The 20,594-nt window shown below is 40.2% G+C and overlaps 1 protein-coding gene across 7 annotated transcripts in view; it reads left to right on the top strand.

Annotated features, from left to right (window-relative positions):
* The window catches only part of LOC110976086 (RNA binding protein fox-1 homolog 3-like), a 164,890-nt gene that overhangs the window by 42,747 nt on the left and 101,549 nt on the right, over positions 1–20,594 (top strand). The gene's annotated exons all lie outside the window — the stretch shown is intronic.

Raw genomic sequence — 20,594 nt, 5'->3', positions numbered from 1 at the left:
ACTTGAAACTTGAGGTACAAACATTGCTTCTGCCATAAACAGCTGGTCTGATGTCTGTCTGTACGTCTAACGAACAAAACATGTTTTAACTAGACTATGACAATCGACACTGACAGGCAGGGGAAATGGAACTCCCTGCAGTGCACTGTGTTTATACGCACTCAGGCTGCTTGCTTCTAAATACCATCGTAATGCATTGAAAGACTTAGTCCAAGCATGAAATGTTGAATTGAAGCCTTGAAAGACACAAGCCATGGCTGGTCTTTAAAGTTTTCAAACCAGGTGGATTGAAAAGCAATGTTTTGAATACAGTTGGGTGATGTGCACCAGTATCTCCTCATAGAGAAAACATGAACCAGTCAATCGGGACCAGTGATTTATGTTTGCTCCAACTGGGACTTCATCTTAATTATTAGTTGCTGTTCTGTATCCGAGTCACCAGCTGCGGGCCAGGAACAATCTTGGTAACCGAGTTCTGATAGCTGGGAGTTCAGTGTACTCTAATCTCTGGGCATCAGCAACCAATTTTGTCCCATGTGTTGCATGGGCGTTTTCATCCTTTATCTCGAGATCAGTCGGGTGCTGACATTCACCTTTTACTTGTGAAACCAAAACTTAATCACCAAACCAACTGCAGGATGAAGAACTAGTTTGTAGTTTAGGTCAAGATGTGGGAGTTGACAATTGTGCCAGAGAAAAAGCAAAGTGATGGATGGGTATGTTGTTAGAAAAAAAAAAGGAGATGAGTTTTTGTGCTTTTTCATAAAGGGCCATATCATGTTTATTTGACATGGAACATGCTTTTGTGCAACTTTCTACTCCTTTTAGATGTAAGAAAACTTTCCAGCTTCCTTTTGGGTAACTCTCATTGAAAGTTGCACTATTGATACCTTAAAAATTTTTTATGCTTTAATTTTCCTGACAAGTGAGGGCACTGTTGCTTTGATGTATTTGCAGGAAAACACTTTTCATTTGGGGGTTTTTTTCATTCAAAATGTGAACTCAAAATTTGCTCAATCAAAAGATTTGTGAGGTAACTCACTGATTTACTGTAACAAACAGAAAGAAAACCCAAATTCCAGAAAATTTGGTGCAGAAATAGGTGCAGCACTGAGATTTCTGCCTGGGGGAAAAGGGCAAAACAAATATTTAACATCAGGATACAAGGGACATGATTGGAGTTTCCTTCAAAATTACATTGGGTGATTCCTAGTTAATCCAAATGTCCAGAATGCCCTTCTCCCATTCTGATATAGGATTTACTGTCGTGATTTAGACATCATGCCCTCTTTTTGCAGATGCCCCATATATCTCATCTTTTCATTTTTTTTGGGGGGGGTCTCCAAAGTTCTCTCCGTTGCCCAGACAACTTGGCTCGCAGTAAGTTTGGTTTTCTCAGGAAGGAGTGAATGTTTTTCATTGTACCCCACACTGAGGCCAAATTCAGCACAGACCCATCCCCTTAAGGTTTACTCTTCAAAGAAATGAATGAGGAGCATCAATGACTTTGGGGTTAACGACCTTTTCCAGCCCCCCAGTTACACCTTCCTGACCCACCACAAACATCGCCACTGACTTTCAATACCAGTTCAACCATGCACCTTGACCCTAGAGAGAATTCTCTCTGGAAATGCCAGAAATGAAACACAGGTTTAAAGGATTCCCTCATTTCACATCTCAGTAAGGGAAAACAGACCCTCTTTTGTGAGCACAATACAGGGCAATTTGATTAGGCTGTCAGCCTGTCAGGACTTTGAGATTGAGCAGCCCATTTCTCCTTGGGTAAAGCAATTTGTGGACACAGTTGACAAGCACACTTTTTCCTCGAGGTCTGATTTCCATTGGAGTTGAATGTGAACCCATAGATGATAGCCATGAGGAGAACAGTTTAGTTTATCCACTCGCAGTGCATAGAGTAACAGAGTCCTTAACTTCCTGTTGTATTGATGAAATCTGAACACCCTTCCTTTCCCTTCCTGCCATCTTGAGTTCTTTCAAACTGGGCTGGTATGAAATGTATGTACATGTACATGCACCGTGGAAGTCCTCTCCTGAACTTTTACCGTTTCACTCATGAAAATGATGATGGATGGGGGAGGGCAAGAGGGGCATTGTTCCCCCCCCCCAGGAGCCTGACTTTTAGTTTGTTGTCAGTAATGAGGGTTCATTTTTGGGTTCATTTAATTTCCCTCCTTCCAAAGCCCAAAAATGTAGCCTCACACCTCAGAAAGGTCTGGATCAGCGCTTGAATGAGAACAAGCTTCTGAACAACTTTTTTTCGACATGTGGTTCAGTTTTAAGGTTTCAACATGCCATTTTGTGCGTGTTATAACCATCACTCCAATCTACAGATACTTTGGTATGTGGAGGCAGCTTTGCTTTACTGCCTTTCACAAAACTTGCTGGTTTTCTTACATGTCGGTCAACTTTGTCACTTTTGTGTCACAACCCCCCAACTACGGAGGCGGTAGTTTTAAAACACTAGCTGTTCTTATCCGTAAAGCTTTCCTGATCTTATCAAGAGCTTCCCTGTAGGTTTTTCAGCCCACAGTACCCTGAGGCATCCCAAAATGGTCACAGGAGTCAAAATGTTCAGTATTTGGCGATTAACGTCTTACAAGTGTGTTTTTTGTGGACTTGCAAAAGCAGTGAAAATGGAGTGATCAGAAGTGCAAAAGAAACGAGGGACTGATGTGGGCAGATTTGGTGGAGACTTGGCCAAGTCTTTTGAGAAGGGCTGGAGGCAGATCATTTACGTGCAGCCAGGGTTTAAAAGGGATGAATACTTTTCCCGTATAGAGGAAGAGTTGTTGAATGGTGAACTTTACTTGGAGGGGTATTAAGGAAAAAAACGTGACACAGGAAATGAGGATATCCAGGCTGCCGAGCAGGAAAGGATATGTTAATCCTCTGAAATGCACTTGAAGGAGAGGACTGAACATGTTAACCGAAATATCACTCAGTTGCCCAAGGCCACTCAGAATGCGTACTTAAGATGGTCCACTACCTGAAAGTTTCACATTTTAATGCTGTCTGGTCAAAAATGTTTGGAGAGGTGTGATGTTCAGTTTAACCTTCCTGGGCATATTACTGATAACTGAGAGCTTTGATAGTGGTTCCTTTTGAAGGAGGTGAGTCAGTTTTCATCTGTGAGGTTTGATTGTGAAATTTCAGTTGGATAGATTCTATTTCTTAGGGGAGACATTTTGCCGGGGCTCTGAAGTAGAGAGAGTCACTTAAGAAGCGGAAAGGTAGGTTGGCTTTCAAGAAGTATCGGGGGAATAATCTTGGTGACTGGAATCACAGGGAAATCCTTGATCTCAGCTTTCCACTGAAGTTTCTGCTCTAAGTGGGTAGGAAAAAAAAAGGAGGCTATCAGTTGCTTGTGGAAATATAGTCCATTTTATAATTGTATTTTGCAAGAGTAAGAAGTACTGTATTATGTATAATAAAAAGTCCACTAAGAAAATCAGAATATGCTTGAAATATTTTGGACATTGGATATTGCAAAATGGTTCGAAAATGGAGTAGGGATTGCTTTTTGTGGGGGCTAACCACAACAAACCCTTGTCTACACACAGTGAGTTTGGAAAAAAATTCTGCCAGTCCGAAAAATTAAAATATGCAAAAAAAAAGATCATAATATAATCAAAGAAAATTGTTCATTTTAATCTAAGCCTTTCTCTATTGTCTCAAATGATTAATTTTGATAGCAGATCACCAGTTGGCTCTGTTATTGATACCACAATCCCCCTGTCATCCCAAAGACCCATATGGATCAACTGATAAAAATAGCATAAGACAAGGTCAGTTGACAATAAACTAACCTTGACTATTTCTCAAGTATGGCTGTCAGGGGTGGGGTAGTGGGACCCGTTTGTTTACCTCTTTCTTTGAGGCGCTGTCCCCTGAGGTCAAATAGAGTCAGGAGTTATCATCACATAAGGAACAGTGGATGTGAAAGAGGTGGTAATTTTTGTTTTCTGGAAAGATGGATATTTTGTTATTCAGAATGAAGATCTCAAGAGTATTCCTGCTTGGGTGTTGCTTTTCCCTTGTTAAGAGTTCCACGCATCAGTTGTTTTACATCAAAGTGTACAACGCTAGGACAGCTTTTTCATTATATCTGTAACTTCATTTAGAACTCACACCGTTGTATCTTTACTGCATTTTAGACCACATTTTTAGTTTGGTCACAGTTGCAAACTTCTGTCAGTATTTAAGACAGTATTGCCTTTTACTGTATTTTTTTGAAATTCTCTTCCAAGTAATAATGTGATTTGCAGTCCACTACCTCGTAATAGACTGAAGCTGTGGTCCCACACTTCATAACTCATACAAATGTTTTGTCACAACTCCATCTCAAGTGTCCAGTCATAGTGGTCTAGGTGGAAATTCCTCCCAAATCCTCCACTAGGGAGAATAACAAGGAGGCCTTCAGAAGAGTGGAAACTAATTTGATTTCAGGGGGTTACTGCAGTGTAGTGGTTTGTAGTTATGCCTGAAAACTGCCAATTGAAGGTGATTCAATGACAGTATGAAGATTGTTCCATATTTTAATAGTTTTTGGAATCAAGGTGTATCTATAGAGTACTATGATGATTTGGTGGCTGTTTTTGAATAAAGTTGTCATGATCTGGTGGGTATCAGATCTCAACTGGAGGGTGTCCCAGTTTCAAGCATTCAGCATCAAATTGGTACATGTAGATGCCATGCGGTAGCACCGCAAACTTCTCTCCAGTGTGAATTCTTCAGGGTCTGCGCCATATGATACTTTTTAATTAAAATATTTCAAAGCTCAGATCGTTGAGGTGGTCAAGGAGGAAAGAAGAAAATCTTAGAAATCCAAGACAGGCAGTCATCACACGGGCTGTGCAAAATTATAAACAACAAAAGTATGGCTTTACTCAAATCTTAACGAGTCTGCAGACTTCAGGTGCCTCTGTCCTGTAAACCGTGCCCAGCTTTAATTAGAAATCAGTGCCAAGTTTTCATTGGAATCAAGAGCATCAAGCTGTAGCATCATTGGCCAATCTAGCTGCTACATATGTACAATGTAAATGAATTACACATTTACAATGTAAATGAATTATGAATTATTTATTTATGGCACTGCACAAACAGGCGTGTAAATTTGCCTTCAGTGTCAGTGGAAACATTGCCAAGGTTAAAAGGAAACAGAATGTTAAATATACTGTCGGGGTGTTTCCCTGGGCCTAACCCAAGTTCGAGGGTCAAGTCTGGAACCAGTTGGTGTCTCGACTCTAAAGTAAATTTGGTTTCCGCCTGGGTGTAGAGATCACTCAGAGCGACCTAAAGGCTAAGGGAGCAGATTCATCCGTTTTGGTGCAAGGCTAAATTTGGCGCCATTTTTTGCTCACCTGGGGGGTAGGGCGTAAGGAAATGAAATAGTACCAAACGAATCATCCTGGTTTTGTTTCAACCCCTCACCCCCTTTTTCAATTTTGTGGAGGATCGGGAGAGTCAGTCTCCTTTCCTCCCCCCCCATTTGCCAGTCTCTCAATACATGGGATCTTGTCATCTTGCATGGAAAGCGGGAGGCGAGCAAAGTAATTTTCCAAGGGGATCAGCCATTGATCTAACTTTCATCACCAACACTTTCTGCACTCGTAATGTTTGGAAAGGTTGTTTACAGCCTACTGATAATAAACAACAATATTCTTTGCAAACAACCTCAAAATTTGAATGTTTGGATTAGCAATACCTTGTATAACGATGACTGAATAGGTATTCATGGAAACCATTATTTCTTCATTAACAGTTGGAAATAGATGTTTATAGAACCCAACAATGTTTATGGTATGACCATGCTTTGGCGTGCTTTTTAATGGCTGTTCTTGAAGACCCCTCTCTTCCTTGAAAATTTATTTTTGTAGACCGGAAAGCTTTCCGTGAAATGAATGTGAATTTGGGTCTGAGAATGCTTCAAGTCATCTGCTGTGCTGTTTACTTCATTGTGAAACAGTCCTTGTGAGATGCCGGACATTTTTCGGAAACGAGTAGCTTAGGTTTAGAAACTCCACAAATAGAATTTGAGCTGCACAGTCCCAGCGGGTGGGAACTCCAGACACTGTTGATGAAAAACTGGATCGTGCTGTGTTCCAACTGCCACACTAGAGTAGAAAGCTGGTGGGTTGATGTCTGAGGGGGGTCTGGGGATTTCCAAGAGTGTTATCAGCTATCAGGATCAATGATATTCACTCCATCATTATTTCATTGGAGCCAAAAAGTGAGAGTGTCAGCCTTGGTGACCTGAGCTGTTGGAATGGGGAAATTGGAGAGTTGGAATGCAGGTTGACACCATGTTTGGAGGTGTTTGAGATCACCCAGATAAGTTTTGTTTGGAACTACATGTATTTTGAGAGACACGCTCACGTTAAGAGACAACTTTTTCCAAAAGCTTCTGATCCTACCCTCACTTGACTGACTCTCCCTTTTTGTGTGGACAATATTGTGATTTAGAGTAATGTTGAAACTGTAAATGTAATTGTGCAAGGATTACATCTACTAATTAGTTTTTATTAGAAGTTCACAGATAAGTTGTTGAGGCCGTCACTGCGAGAAATCAAATGACACAAGAAATCTTTCAGAAACTGTGGATAATGTACTTTGTACTTTGTACATTCACATTTGGCAAATAGATTGTTTATCTGCCCTTTTTTTGCTTTCTGAAAGGTGAATCAAAATCTCAAATCATATATTGGAGAGAGAACAGTGATTAATCAGAAGGTGTGGGGTTTGATTTGGTTTTCAATTTATTGCAAATTTTTTTGGGGGGGGGGGTGTTTTGGGGAGGGGATTAGGGAGCTTACACCTTCCAGACTCTGTTCAGCTTCCAGGCTGTTCATTTTGTGCTCGACAAGTTCTATTTTGCAGATTTTAAAACGATTGTGCAAATTTCTGCAAGTTAAGAGTAGCCCACAATGTTCACATACCCATAGTCAATTAAATAACAGCCTGACCAGACAGGACCCCTGTCTAGACCATAGAGCAGGGAAACAGATGACAGGACTTACCAGAAGATTGAAAGCAAGACACAGCTCTTAGAGTTTGAAAAATAGCTTGGACAAAGTTGGCATGACTGGAATGCATCCACCCACAGTCCATCTTATATAGTTAGAAAAGCCTTGGAGTCATTTTGGCTCAACAGCTGGGGTGCTTGAAATATTTCCTGCCACTGATTTAGTTTTGGTGCTTCATAATCATAATAGTGACTATTTATAAACAGAGAAAGACGAAAAGCAAGTGAGCAACTATTGTTACTAACCTAGTAAATAAGAGAAAGACACATACATATAGATCAATCCTGGTTCAGTTGAAACATGCTTGACAACCATGTTTGACATTCCTCCCCATTTCTTCAAAAAATAAAGGGAAATCAGGAAGGACCTGCCTTCTTATGTAAGCTCTAACCTCTACTGCCATGACAACCAAATTCCTGTAATGTAATTTCTTTCTTCTAGGGCTGTTAAAACACTTTTCTTATTCAAGGTCAGCTGCCTCTAAACTTGCCAAAAAAAAACAAACAAATGACCCCCAATGTGGGTTTGTTGAAGTGACACCTGATACTTGGAGACCCAAGTCATGTTGCAATAAACAGTCTGTCCTGGCTTATCTCTCATCTTCCTAAACCACCCCTGGCTGTCGGCAGTCAGCTCCTGGAACCCTTTACGTGCACAAGCGAATGGACTCTCTTTCCCCGCATACTATCAACAACTTTCAACTGATTGACCCATTACAGTGTGTCATAGGCAGACACATGTACCACAGCAGGAAGTTAATGGCGGACATACTGACTTTTACTGGTAGATGATCATTGAAAGTTGCTCTGTCTCTGGATTACATCATTTGTACAGCTTGTTTGTGAGGTTGCTTTGTCTTGGATTAAGACTGATATTTAGAGGAGACAGTGGTATACTATAATTTCTGTTGGAATGAGTCTTGTGACCACATCAGCTTGGTTGAAGTCGAGTGTGCCCAGTAAGATGCCATTGGTGTTACTGACGGTGAGTCTGTACAGGGTCGTAACACAGTGATTACCCCCAGAACTGTGGGGTCCCACGTCCCACATCGGACCCCACAGTTCTGGGGGTAAACAGTGATAGTAAGCACATGGGTGTGTTTGTCACAACCCAGGTTGTGCTCATTGTTTAAGTTTTGTTCAATTTGATTGTACCACGGTTACAAACATGGGAAACTGGTGCCAGTGGTGGTTATGGGTATATGTTGTAATGGCAGGTACGCATTGCAAAAGTACTGTCATGTTTATCAAATATGAAACCATCATTCAACAGACATGGCACAGACATGACAGACTTGTTTTGTTAATGTGCGATCAGAAAATATAAGTCACATGACTAACATGACTAATACTGGAACTTTCTCTAAACTTTCACTTGTATTTGGTATTTATTGCCAGTGGAGCCTCTGACTGGTTCCCATTCAATGTCTTGAATATTAGCAGTCATTGCCAGTACACAGAGTAATGTACATTGCTTTGAAAGAAATCAATTAAATTGGAGACAAGCCAGTTTGGTATAACAGCGTTGTTATGACTGCGTTAGGTATTAAAACAGTGCCCTGGATGCGTACCCCCAGAACCGTTTGTCCGACAGATGTCGGACCCCACAGTTCGGGGGGGGGGGCACCAGATGCATAGAAATAAATTCATCAAAACTGATGAAATGTTTTAAAAGACGTCTTTTTCGAATTCAAACGTTTATGAAATCTTTGCAGACCAAATGAAACTCTGTTCTATTCTGGGTATTTTGAGGTGCAGATAGTTGTGAATTTCTTCTTTATCGATTATTGCATAAAAAGAATGGCAGGGTTTACAGTTGCTATCCCCAGTGGACCTGTATAGGTAGGCATGGCTTCACTGGGGTATTTCCATTGCCTTATCTTGAGTTCTCAAGTTTTCCTCAGTTTTTTGTGGTATTACCCACACCAATGGTAAACACACAGAAATAGATAACTTGTGGTGTGATGTTGCCACAGTTGGAGTGATTCTCTGATTTTTCTCTTAACCTGAATTTTAAAATGCCAGTATCACAGGAAGGCTGTGTAGAGTCCAGAACACAGATGCAGAGGATTTTTTGACGAGAACTTCCTTCTCGTTAAACCATTTTAAGGGTTTTCCTCCCCCAGTTGTGTGATTTTAAAAAGTTCAGTCAAAACCATTTTCCAAGTTGAGTCAGTGGTTTGGACTTAAAGTGTTTGAGTTTATCCTGGCGACTCCCTCTCATTCACAGAACCAGTCAAGTTCAGTCACACTGAATAGGTTGCATGTCAATTAAGGGGAGGGTCAAAAGGTCACAGAGGCCAGGTCATTGAAATCTCTAACCCATACATTAATTATGAGGTTCTTGAAGTAAATGTCACAACCATGGAAGATCATTTGATGTATGATACTAGCCCTTGGGACTCCCTCGTGCACATATGCCTAAAGATAGGGGTACTTGTGAATTCTCATCTTACAAGGAGTGTGCCCACTCTATAACCCTAAGCTAGTTAATTAGGCAAAGCAAGAACTCTACAGATGGCCAAGTTTGAGACCTCTACCAAAGTTCACGGTGCTGCTTACTGTTAAAGCATATTTTTTTGCTAACTGTAGCACAAAACTCTGCTAAATGGTTAACGTATTCACGACAAACATTTTACCATTTACGGTTGCTGTGCTAAGCACAAAAATTGAAAGGGATTGCTTATGCCGTTAAGTTACGCAAATTTGTCCTCCGTGCGTCTTCGCAGTGCTGACTGCTGATGGATTTCATGAAATACGTGGAGCCTCTGTAAGCATAAAATCGCGTGCTTAACAGCGACCTGAAGTTGGATCCTGCATTCAGTACCATTTATTGTTAAACATTCCTGAAATGTTTAGCAAGGTTTCCAGGAAGAATATCTAAAGTCAACAATCGGCCTCACAGCTATCCAATTTTGGGGGTTGCTTTTTTAAGCCCACTTCTCAGCAGAATTGAGAGACTGATTTTTAGGCAGAATTTTATTGCTGAAAGTTAATGCCGTACCAAATTCAAATCTTGTCAGTTATTTTTACTTTTTTTCAAATATCAGACAGCTGTCACCATTTCCCTAACCTTGCCACATTTTAGACTTGTACCCCAGTTTTCCCATCAACCGTGGGGAAAAGAAGTCCTTTCCAAAGAGAGAACAAAAAGGGTTAATGTACAGGGCCACAGGAAACACCCCATGGGAATACATTCTGACAGCCAACTAGATTAATGTTTGCAGAAACTGGCAGATCAAACTCTTGAAACTAAACAGGGCTACTGTGTGCCTGTTTGTACAGTTCTACATGCATTTATGGTTGCTGAACCTGAGGGAGTGAAGTCTTCATGGGTACCACAGCCAGGAAAATGATGTCATGGTAGCATGTCTGGTTTTACAAATGGAAGTTGTAAATATTGTACAAAAGTGCATGTGGTGGTATTCATGTATGTGGGTTGCTAAGCTGGTCATGTTAAGAATGAAGATGGTAACTTAAAATGTTTGGGGGTTATCTGTGAAGCAAGAGATAATTCAATATTTGCGTTCACTTCGAGGTTGCGACATCATTTTCGAGGAAACTTGGCCGTTGAGTCTGAACTCTCTTTACTCCCTTTGAATTGGGAACATGAGCATCAAATTGAACTTTTAGCTGTGCGTATTTTGTGACGAGTTTTTATCTTGGTATTATTACTCAAGGGTCCCTTGCCAACATGTTGGTAATATTACTGTGTGGCACTCCTTCCTGGTTGATCAGTTTTTTTCAAGATGTAGTTCCTCTTCAATTGAACCAGGAAGAAACGATAAGGTGGAAGAGTTTTCATAGATTTTTGTCTGTAGACGGGCTCAAATGTAATGTTAATCATGAGTTTTCATATTTCACCAGAAAATATCTGTTTGGGAAAATCATATTTTTGTACAGACAATAAACTTAACAATTGTTTTGATAAGCGATACATTCTTTCTATATCAGTGCCCTACACCATCTAGTATTTTGATTCACAAGTTTGATTGGGCATTTGGGGCCTGTTTCACCCTGGAGGATGTTTATTGATTGGCAGTGTGCCAAGATCAGGTCAGGGGTTAAGAGGTGAAGCCATTGTTCTTAGTGTTTAGAAAAGCTGCTCAACATTTTACCCAGTAGTTTGGTTAGTTAAACTTTGGAAAAGACTAATTGTTGACCACCCATTCAACCAAAACTTGCATGGATTAACTACTTCCCCGCTCTAAAATAAATCAAAAACACCCCTCAAAAACAAACGAATGAATAAAGAAACAAAAAAATCAGTTGCTTTCCCACACCACTGTGGTGCTGAGCTAACCAACAAAGATAGTCTCTTTGGCAGTCTGAAATTTAACCCGTCATTCTTTCCAGAGCAAGAATTTCCTACAGAATTAACTAACACTTGAGAAAGCACTGGTGGAGAGACTAGTTGGTGTCTTATTACCCTTTCAAATTGCACAATCTCCTGAAAGTCCCCTTTAAACTCCAGCTGAGCACATGTACATGAAAAATGTAGATAGTGAAACAAAACTTTCCTCTACCAGACGTGTAGCTTTTTATTGTTGGCTTAAAATATACATTGTAGAAAGCTCCTTAAATATCCATGAAAGAACTACATGTAGTCCGTTCAAAGCCCTGAGCACACAGTGCTGTGGAATATCATGTTACCATATGGTAAAACCTGTACACAGAATTTACCTGTGAATTATTTATCGTGACACCTGCCAGGCTGCTTACTACATTGTATATTAGATTTTGAATTTAACTATGGCAACTTACATGTGGGATGCCTAAGTAGGAAGATGTGTGCACCAGTTTATTTGAGTCCCATCGGAGCAAGCCTGTGATTGTGTTTTCCAAATAACCCACAATCTTATAACAGGCTTGCATAATTGACATGCATCATATATAACGGTTAAATTGAAGGTATCATGCTGGTTTGAAAATTTGTATGAGTATTCACAAATGATACTGTACTCCCGTTGTTTACCAGCAAGAGATAATTTTGTGCCTTGAGGATCTGGAAAAGAAGGTTCATTGACCCTCATGTGGCTGTTTGCGGTAAGTGGCCATAGTTACTGTGGAGTACATCGGAGATTGTGGGTTTTGGTGTAGTAGGGAAATACTGCGTTTGTGGGTCACACCCATGACCCTGTCTCTGGGGGGAAAAGTGAGAAGTCTACACATTTATGTTCATTTGCTACTGAGAAACGTGACTAACTTTAATGAGTGTGCCAACAAACAACCCACCAAACAGCCAACTGAGATCTGCGTCAAATGATGTTCTCAGCCTCCGGAGAATTGTGAAGTTTGTGGGTCTTTCCCGTGACCTTCAACAATTGCACAACTTGTACACTGTATGCTGTATACATTTAGGGGTGATTAATGTGCAGAACGTGACTTACTCTAACAGAAGAAGCAGCTGTCACAGGTCTTGTGACTTTTTAAGGGAAAAAAAGATGTCAGACCTTGGCAAACAGCTTAGTGAGTGGAAGGCCTCATCTGCATGTAAAGGCACCGTGTGACTTTTATTCTGTGTACACTTTAGTATACAAAATGCAAATGTTAGAGAGCGTGACATTTCATTCCTAGCAGAATCTTTCCCAAAGACAAAGTAATCATATGTACAGGCACATATACATGTACATGTATGAGAAAAGTGACTCCAGAGCTCTAATATAGATTAACCCTAACACTCCTCAGTCCTCCAACAGGTGAAGGATTGAGGAGGGTTAGGGTTAACCATCCCAGACATACATGTATTATTTTGTGATAAGAACTTACTACATGTAGGTTAAGATTCAGAACTGGGCAGAGATAGAATACAAGTCCTACCTTAAATCATGCCTCTTTAGGAACCTTCATCTTTCACTTGTGCAACAACAGAGTCGGTAATTATCAGAACATCACACTGTATGACACATAAAACTGGGGGATTTGTGCCGTGTATTTCTTCCTTGATGTACCACTGACAGAGAAAAGTGTGTTTAAGACTCATTTTGTAGGACCTTTCTCATCATGTCTCCGACTTTCTGTGAAAAGTACAGAGTACATGGGTAATTCCAGAAATTTTAGGGGTCCGAAGGTGTGATATTGTTGTGTCTGTTACATCTAAGCTTTGTTATTTGACGTGGAAAAAGCACCAGACTTAATTTCAAACAATTATTATTTGTTTGAAATTAGAAAATGTGTTCTGAATTTACAAAATCATATGTCAGATGTGACAAGGACACGAAAAATAAGTGACCCCTGATTTTGGAATTACCCACATACAAACATAATGATGTTGTTGAAAGCTTCCTGTAGGAGTTATAGCGCCCTCACTGGGTTCATCTGTACCAGTCAACCCAAAACTAAACTTTGGACCAGTCACAAGAGGCAGTGCTGGATCCGCATCAGGCCTCATGTTTATTCATGACAGTTTAGCAAGTCTGTTTATTTGCCTTTCTTTGGTGCCATACAGCTGTGTTCCTAGCTCTATGGTGGCAGGGTACCAACAATGGGCACCTGACTGTACATGTGCACAGAATTCAGTCATTGAGTACTGTGGAAGACTGCTTTGTGTAATGGTTTTTTTGTGTGAAGTTACTGAGTGTGCCTGCACTGAATAGTTGGAGCATTTCTGCCTATGTACACACCTTGACGTCAGTGATTCATATAAGGAATTCATTCTTTGCATCACTGTTTTTTTATTGAGTTACAGACTTACCTGCTATAAGCGCCACATTTACACAAAGGAGGATCAGATCTGGCAAGAGCAATCAAGCAGGGAGGGGGGATCAGATCCATGCCGCGTTTACACTGGATCCTGATCCCGTGTGGCATGGATGAAGCGCTGCAGTCTCGGGGCAAAGGTTACGTGAACAGTTCACTGATTGTGCGCACTGAAGCAAAACGGCATTGGTCATCGCAAACTTGGTATACGCAGCTTATTTTAAGATGAGGATTGACCTCTGAAGCAAACATGTCAACAAGCCAAATGAAAATATTAAACAATGAAAAATAAGGTAATAGAAGGTTTTGAAAGAGCGGTATGCAGCGGGAACGAAAGTCAGAAAGGCGATGCGGAAAGAGAATGGGAATGGGCAAGTACCAGTTCACTACCAACTCACACACAAGCTTCATTGGGAACCAGGGTAATGATGGTTACGTACGTGGCATCCGGGCCAACAGCGTATGTATGGTACGTGTGCATTGTACAATGTCATTTACGTATACATGACATGTACATGTAGGTCTTCACGACGGCGCAGACTTGTTTTTCCTGCGCTTCAAGACTTGCACCGGATGTAGTTACGTCAACTTCCAGGATCTGATCCGGCATTGCATTTGCAAATTGGATCTCAATTGGATCTGATCCTTCCCCAGAGGAGGATCAGATCCCTGGATCAGGATTTGGTCCTGTGTTGCGTTTACACACGCTGTTGATCTGGATCTGATCCCCCTTACTGGATCTGAACCTTCTCTCTGGATCAAGTGTAAATGCAGAGAAGTTAACAGCATAACTCTAATTGTGACTGGTACCGTCATGATACTCGTAAACATGATCTTCTTAGTCTTGTTATTTTGAAGTTGTGAAGCAGTTTCCCGCAGTAGATAAAATACAATACACGTTACAACTATTACTCTTGTAAGTAAAACACAAAATTGCTGAAAGGCTAGCTAACGATATTGACCTGAAATGTACAAATCCAATAGTTATGAGATCTGATGTTTTCCAATCTACTGGCATGTTTTTCCTTGAGAAAGATTATGTGACAATCTTAATGTCTGACCCTGCAAATTAATTTTCTGATATTCCAGAATTGGAGCTAATTTTCGTGTTCAGTATGTGGACAGTTGATATAAACCTTCCCCCTCCCCCAAGAGACAGCCTCTTTTTTTGTGAAAATGGACAGATGTGTTCGGTTGATATGGCTATATTGCAAGCAAAACATTGGTACATGGAGCATGGGTTATCAAAAATACTGTACTAGTTTCTGCCTGCAAACACATGTTAAAGTGTAATTCAGATGCGCACAGTTGTATACAAATACAAAAAAAATTCTGTATTTTGAGTCATTTGCAACAATCAGCATTTATTTGTCAGTTGAATTCCCTCTTCCTTGCTCATGTCTCATCATCTCCTGGCAATTTTGGGAAGAGATAATGAGCTGGCACTCTGGGTAAGATAATTGGACCACAAAGCCTTCAAATGGATCAGTCATTAATAAAATATTTGAGGAGTACAATTGCACAAAATGAGTCTGCATTTTGCTGGGTAAGGGCATGATGAAGTTGAAGTAAATGGGATGCTGGGCTGCTGATTTACATGTCTCTTACCATCAAAACAAGAAATGGTCTGTTTTGCTTCAAAACATCCCTTCGTATGCATCCTGTTTTAACGGGTGAAACACTGTCTTGTCATCAACACTCTTGTACCATATGTGTCTTTTAAAAAAATCAAATTTACCCATGATCAAATGTGTCCAGTTTCTGCATAGTGAGAGCTTATGGGTTGCTGATTGTGGTGTTTAAATTTTCTTTTTCACTAATTAGATTAGATTAAAATTAGATTTTTGCTCACAGCATTTTTTATTACAGGAACCAGCCTTTACTTGGACCATTTGGTGCCATTTAGATTTGGAGAAAACAATGCTGGTAACCTAGGGTAAAAATTGGGAGGGGGGGTTGTGTCCCTTCCTCTTTGGTCCGGGGGGGGATGTACTGGCCATCATTTTTTTTAGTTTTTAGGAATAAAAAATGCATAATTTGAGGTTGTTGTCAACTTTACAACTTTCAGATTGTATTACATGTAGAAGTTAAGCCTACTAAGTGTGCAAGTACACACCTGTGGCATGAAGAGCGCCACCTGGTATACCTTGATGTCCACCTGTCCAGCCCCCCCTCCTTTTTCTACAGCCTACAATTTCTACAGCCAGGCAATTTTTAATTTTGGTCAATTCGTCCCTCCTCCATCTGAGTGTCAATGGCGATGGCACTTTTAATGTTCTACTTGTCATTTTGAGCAGAAATAAGCTAAAATCTTTTGATTGGTTGATAGGCATCAGCTGACCCATATTCAGCCACCTGACCGTGTTTTCAGTATGCATCATCCAGTTTCCCATAATGCAAGGCTGCTGATTGGTCAAAATCCGAAGGTCAAGAGGAGGTGGTTTCATATGGGCCAGATGTGCTCTGATTTTGAAGGGGCTATCCCAGCTAGACTAACAACCTCCATGACCACAGATGTACACTGCTTGAATAACACAAGGTCATGACTGTGGGCATTGTGCATTTGCTCCATACAGAATTCATAATCTGAATTTGGGCCCAGTCATTTTCATTTTTGTCCACGTATTAGTTATTACCCGGGCTTCCTAATTCCTTTTGTTCTTTGCTCAACTCCAACAAAGTGTCACCTGCATGACTTTATAAGTCCCTGTTTGTGAATCCTGTGAAATGTCATAGGCATAAGCAATCCAGCGATTATCTTTTACAGTCCTGAAACTGTGTCTTGGACATGATCATATGAAAAGCTTGGCCACGATTGGGCCGAGAAATATGACGCATTAATTAATACAGAGTCATGCTTGACTTTAGCACTTCTTGAATGTTGGGAAGTCGGCAGAGACATTTTTCTCCTAGTTTTATATTTGCATTGTGTGCGCTTAGTCCCATAAACTCTGGATTCAGATTAACAATAATGCTGCTTCACCACACAAAGAGTGCTGTGCAAATTCAATTGTAAGAAAGTATTGGATTTTGAGTTTTCTTCTCTATTTGTGCATTTATAAGAAGTCATCATAAAAAGAAACCTCTGTTTTCTGATAACCTCGGCCTAGGTTTGTGAATAACAGCAAGTGATGCATAGGCCTATCTAAAAAAAAAATTACTTGAACTTGCAGCCTTGTGCGGAATATTTTCCACCCTGAATGAATCAAAGGTGAATTTTTTTGTCCACAGGGCTGTTGTGTTGATATTCTCCCAAGGTTTTGATGCATTGTGCAGGTCACATTGGCCTCGTCTCATCCCCCCCTCCCCTAATGTGCTGGAGAAAATTATACTGGGGAAAAAAAGTCCCCTTCACTTCAGCATCAGTGGCTAATGCAGGGCCTTTGTCAGCAGGAGTGTACATGTACATGTGTGCTTGAATGGATTCAAGGTTATCTCAGAGTTGGCTGAACAGTGCCTTTTATAATCCACGCTACCGGCATCTAAAAATTGACCAGGGAAAAATACTTAATGTAATTCAATTTGGCTGCATTGATTTTTCACCAGACAAAATCCAGAAGGATGTATACACTACGTTTTTAACCAGACAACAAGAATTGTCCTTTGTACTTCCCTTTTATGTCCATCTTAGTCTTAAGCCTTTTCCATAAATTGTTTGACAATGAGGATTGAATCACAAAGGTTAATTGCATCTTTGTCCCTCCAGTTGTAGAACCTTAAATATTTCTATTCCTCAAACTTTTTTTAAGGAGGGGGGTTTCGAAAAACATAGAAAGTTGAACATTTTTCACATGATCTGGTTGACTTTCAGGTATTCTAGGTACATGTGGTGTGCAATATTTCCGTTGGAAAGAGAATGTGTCTCCTTCATGGCCTAGTGTAATTGCATTCAAATATTGAAATGTCTCTCAGTCTAAAGCTGCCTCAGTGACAAAAAGAGTCGAATGTTTGGTCTAACCCTGTTTATTTTCTTTTTGTGTGTGTATAATCATTGATTCAGTACACAAAGACCAGACACTGGAAATCTAAGCTTGTGAAATGATTTTGTTCTGAGCTACATGCACATTTTGGGTTCATAATTTTTATATACCTGATGTGACGTCATAGCAACAGCATTGTCAGATATCAGACATATCGGATTTTGAAATGTTGGAAGAAAAAAATTTAACCAAAAAGTGCTCTTTAATTTCTTGCTGTTCATAGAGAGTTAATAACACTTGCACAATATTTTTCGGTGCAGGATTCACGTCATGGAGCTTTTATGGAAATACTCTGGGTGTGCAGGGTTAAACTAGATTTTTTTGGATTTCTGCTATCGGTTCCGTTTGAAATTGGAGTTTTTGCAAATACAGTGAACCACACTAGTGAAATACCACCAAGGTCAATAAATACATGTATATGCTCTTCCCCCCCCAAGGAATTTTCAAAAATTCCTCAAAGTACAAACAGGTGAATGAAAGGTTGACAGACTTAACTTGTCATCAAAGTCAGTCAGACGAAGACGTGTAAGGTTGGCAGTCGCAGTCATTGGAGACCGCATTTGAGGTGCCAGACATTATTGGCATTTTATGGAGCTTGTTGATGTTCAGGGGAAAGTACAAGCCTTGCTGGTTTTCATAATTATGCTCATTGCTGGTTGTCAAATGGGATATGACACATAAGTGTGGACTTGCTTCGACTGTGCTCATCAAAGCAGAAAAGAACTCACATAGATCATCTGGGCCCAATTTCACGGCACTGCGTATTGCAAGCAAAAAATTGGCGCTTACTGTAGCAGAAAATTCTGTGCTTACGGCGAACGTATTTCACAGGTTAATGAGGAATTTTGGCTCGTGCGCATGCATACAGCCTGTAACTAAGGATTCTGTGCTTGAAGGTTAGCACAGAATGGAGATCGTAAGTGCAGAATTCTGTGGTCAGCAGCCCAGCGCCATGAAATTGGGCCCAGTTCTATAGATTGAAGCTCTTGCAGAGTTGTGTGTAAGAATAGAATAGGAGAGCATGCTGTGAGGTGTGAGAACTTCACATGGGCACACTGCTTTAGTGTGGAATTCAGCAGAATGTGCACAAAAGACTGGAATCTTCCATTGAGATGAATCACAGGTGTGAAGCATAAGTATTGAATCCAGACAAAAAAAAATTGTAAACAATAAAGTTCATTCTTTTTTTACCACTGAGAGAGTGATTGGATACAAATTTCATCTACAATGCACCTCCCTTGATCAGAAACTGACAGACAACCTGACTCATAAAAAGGTACAAGTCTTTCCAGAGTGAATGGGGGGAATTACAAAGTTAAAGAACAATTTGTCAACTTTGACTCTTACTGGTAAATCTGCAACTACCGTACATGGAACCAGAAGTTTGATGTAAACCAATCTATAACTTACACTTGTAAGTCCATTCACTTCTTAGTCTCAAGGAACCAAAAGGAAGTGCAAGAAAAATATTGAGATGATTGAAGTTTAATAAATGGTCGGTATCGTTTGAATACATACCCAGAAGTAGCTCATTAAAAGAAGCCATATTTTTGAGAATTGTTTTTTGCCCTGGGCAAATGAAACAGGCTTTTGTTACTTCCGTGGTCCAGTAACAAATGTGTAATAGAAAAACCCTGTTTGTCATTGTGATGTGCAAAAGAAAAAACCTGTGCCTGGTTTTGTTATGAAGTCTGTTTTATCAATTTCATCAGCTGTTAAAAAATGTTTGTAGTAGGCCTATTGCTACTCATTTTCACTGTTATCACTGGTTAATTTATGGATATAATTTGTGCATACACATTAAGATAATGTCCTCCTGCCCATACACTTAGGAAGATAAAAACCATTACCAAAGTCCAATCACCTGATAACAAGTACCAGTATATATTTCCACAGAAGTCCTGTTACCCATGGGGTGGGGGTATAGTCAGAACCCTGTCTTTGCCCTTTTTTGATATTTAAGTTTGAATTTTGTGTCATGTAGTGGAAGACTACATTTTTGGCAGTGTTTTATTTCTTGGAAATATTGAATTGGGTTGCAGGAACTTTCTTGAGTTCTCCACATTGTTTATGGCCCCCACCAGTATCATGTGACTGTACAGCACCCAGTGATATGCATATTTGAACATATGCTTGTAAGACTTCTCTTCCACATGGCTCACCCATTTCCCAAATATTGGATCAGCCACTCATGCAAAATGTCAAAATTTCAGAGCAGTGCAGAGTGTTAATTTATTTTTTTAACAACGTACCGGTAAAGTCAGAACCCTGTCTTTGTACCAGTATTGTACAGGGAAGTGATGTCAGTGGGTAACTTTGTCTTGCACATTTTGGGGCACCATTTTCTCGCCAGAATTCTTTTAAAGATGGCTCTTAATTGCATAATAATTCACTAATGTACAAATCAAGTATTTATAGACGTAGATTACTTGGAGGAAGAAAAATATTTATTTCTCTCCATTTGGCTCAATGCCACATCTTAGTGGTGTTTGATATATCCATGCCCTCAATAAGTGAGCAAAAATGTCAGGGTTGTAACTAGGAATTGTTTAGTGCTAGCTGTTTTTGACAATTTTGAACAAATAAAAACAGCCTATTATCCCTCTCAACGCAAAAAAATTGCTATAATGTAGTATACATTGTAATTTGTGCTGGCCGGCAAACTTCATTTTCATCCCCAGTGCCGGCCGGTAATGTTGAGTGGTGGCTAGCCCTGGCCAGCGCCAGTCATCATAGCTGCAACCCTGAAAAATGTGTCTAGCTGCACTATACATGTACATGTAAATTTGGTTTACAACTTTGCAGCAGTGTATATTGTTGGGCAGCACAATAACGATAACACCATGTCCTAGCGATGTCCTGGCTGAATTAAA

This window comes from Acanthaster planci, linkage group LG07 (genome assembly GCF_054643075.1).
Source record: "Acanthaster planci isolate LZ-2023a linkage group LG07, COTS_SCS, whole genome shotgun sequence".
Classification (NCBI taxonomy): domain Eukaryota; kingdom Metazoa; phylum Echinodermata; class Asteroidea; order Valvatida; family Acanthasteridae; genus Acanthaster; species Acanthaster planci.
The sequence above is the reverse complement of the archived record's forward strand: the minus strand, read 5'-3'. Positions and strand labels throughout refer to the sequence as shown.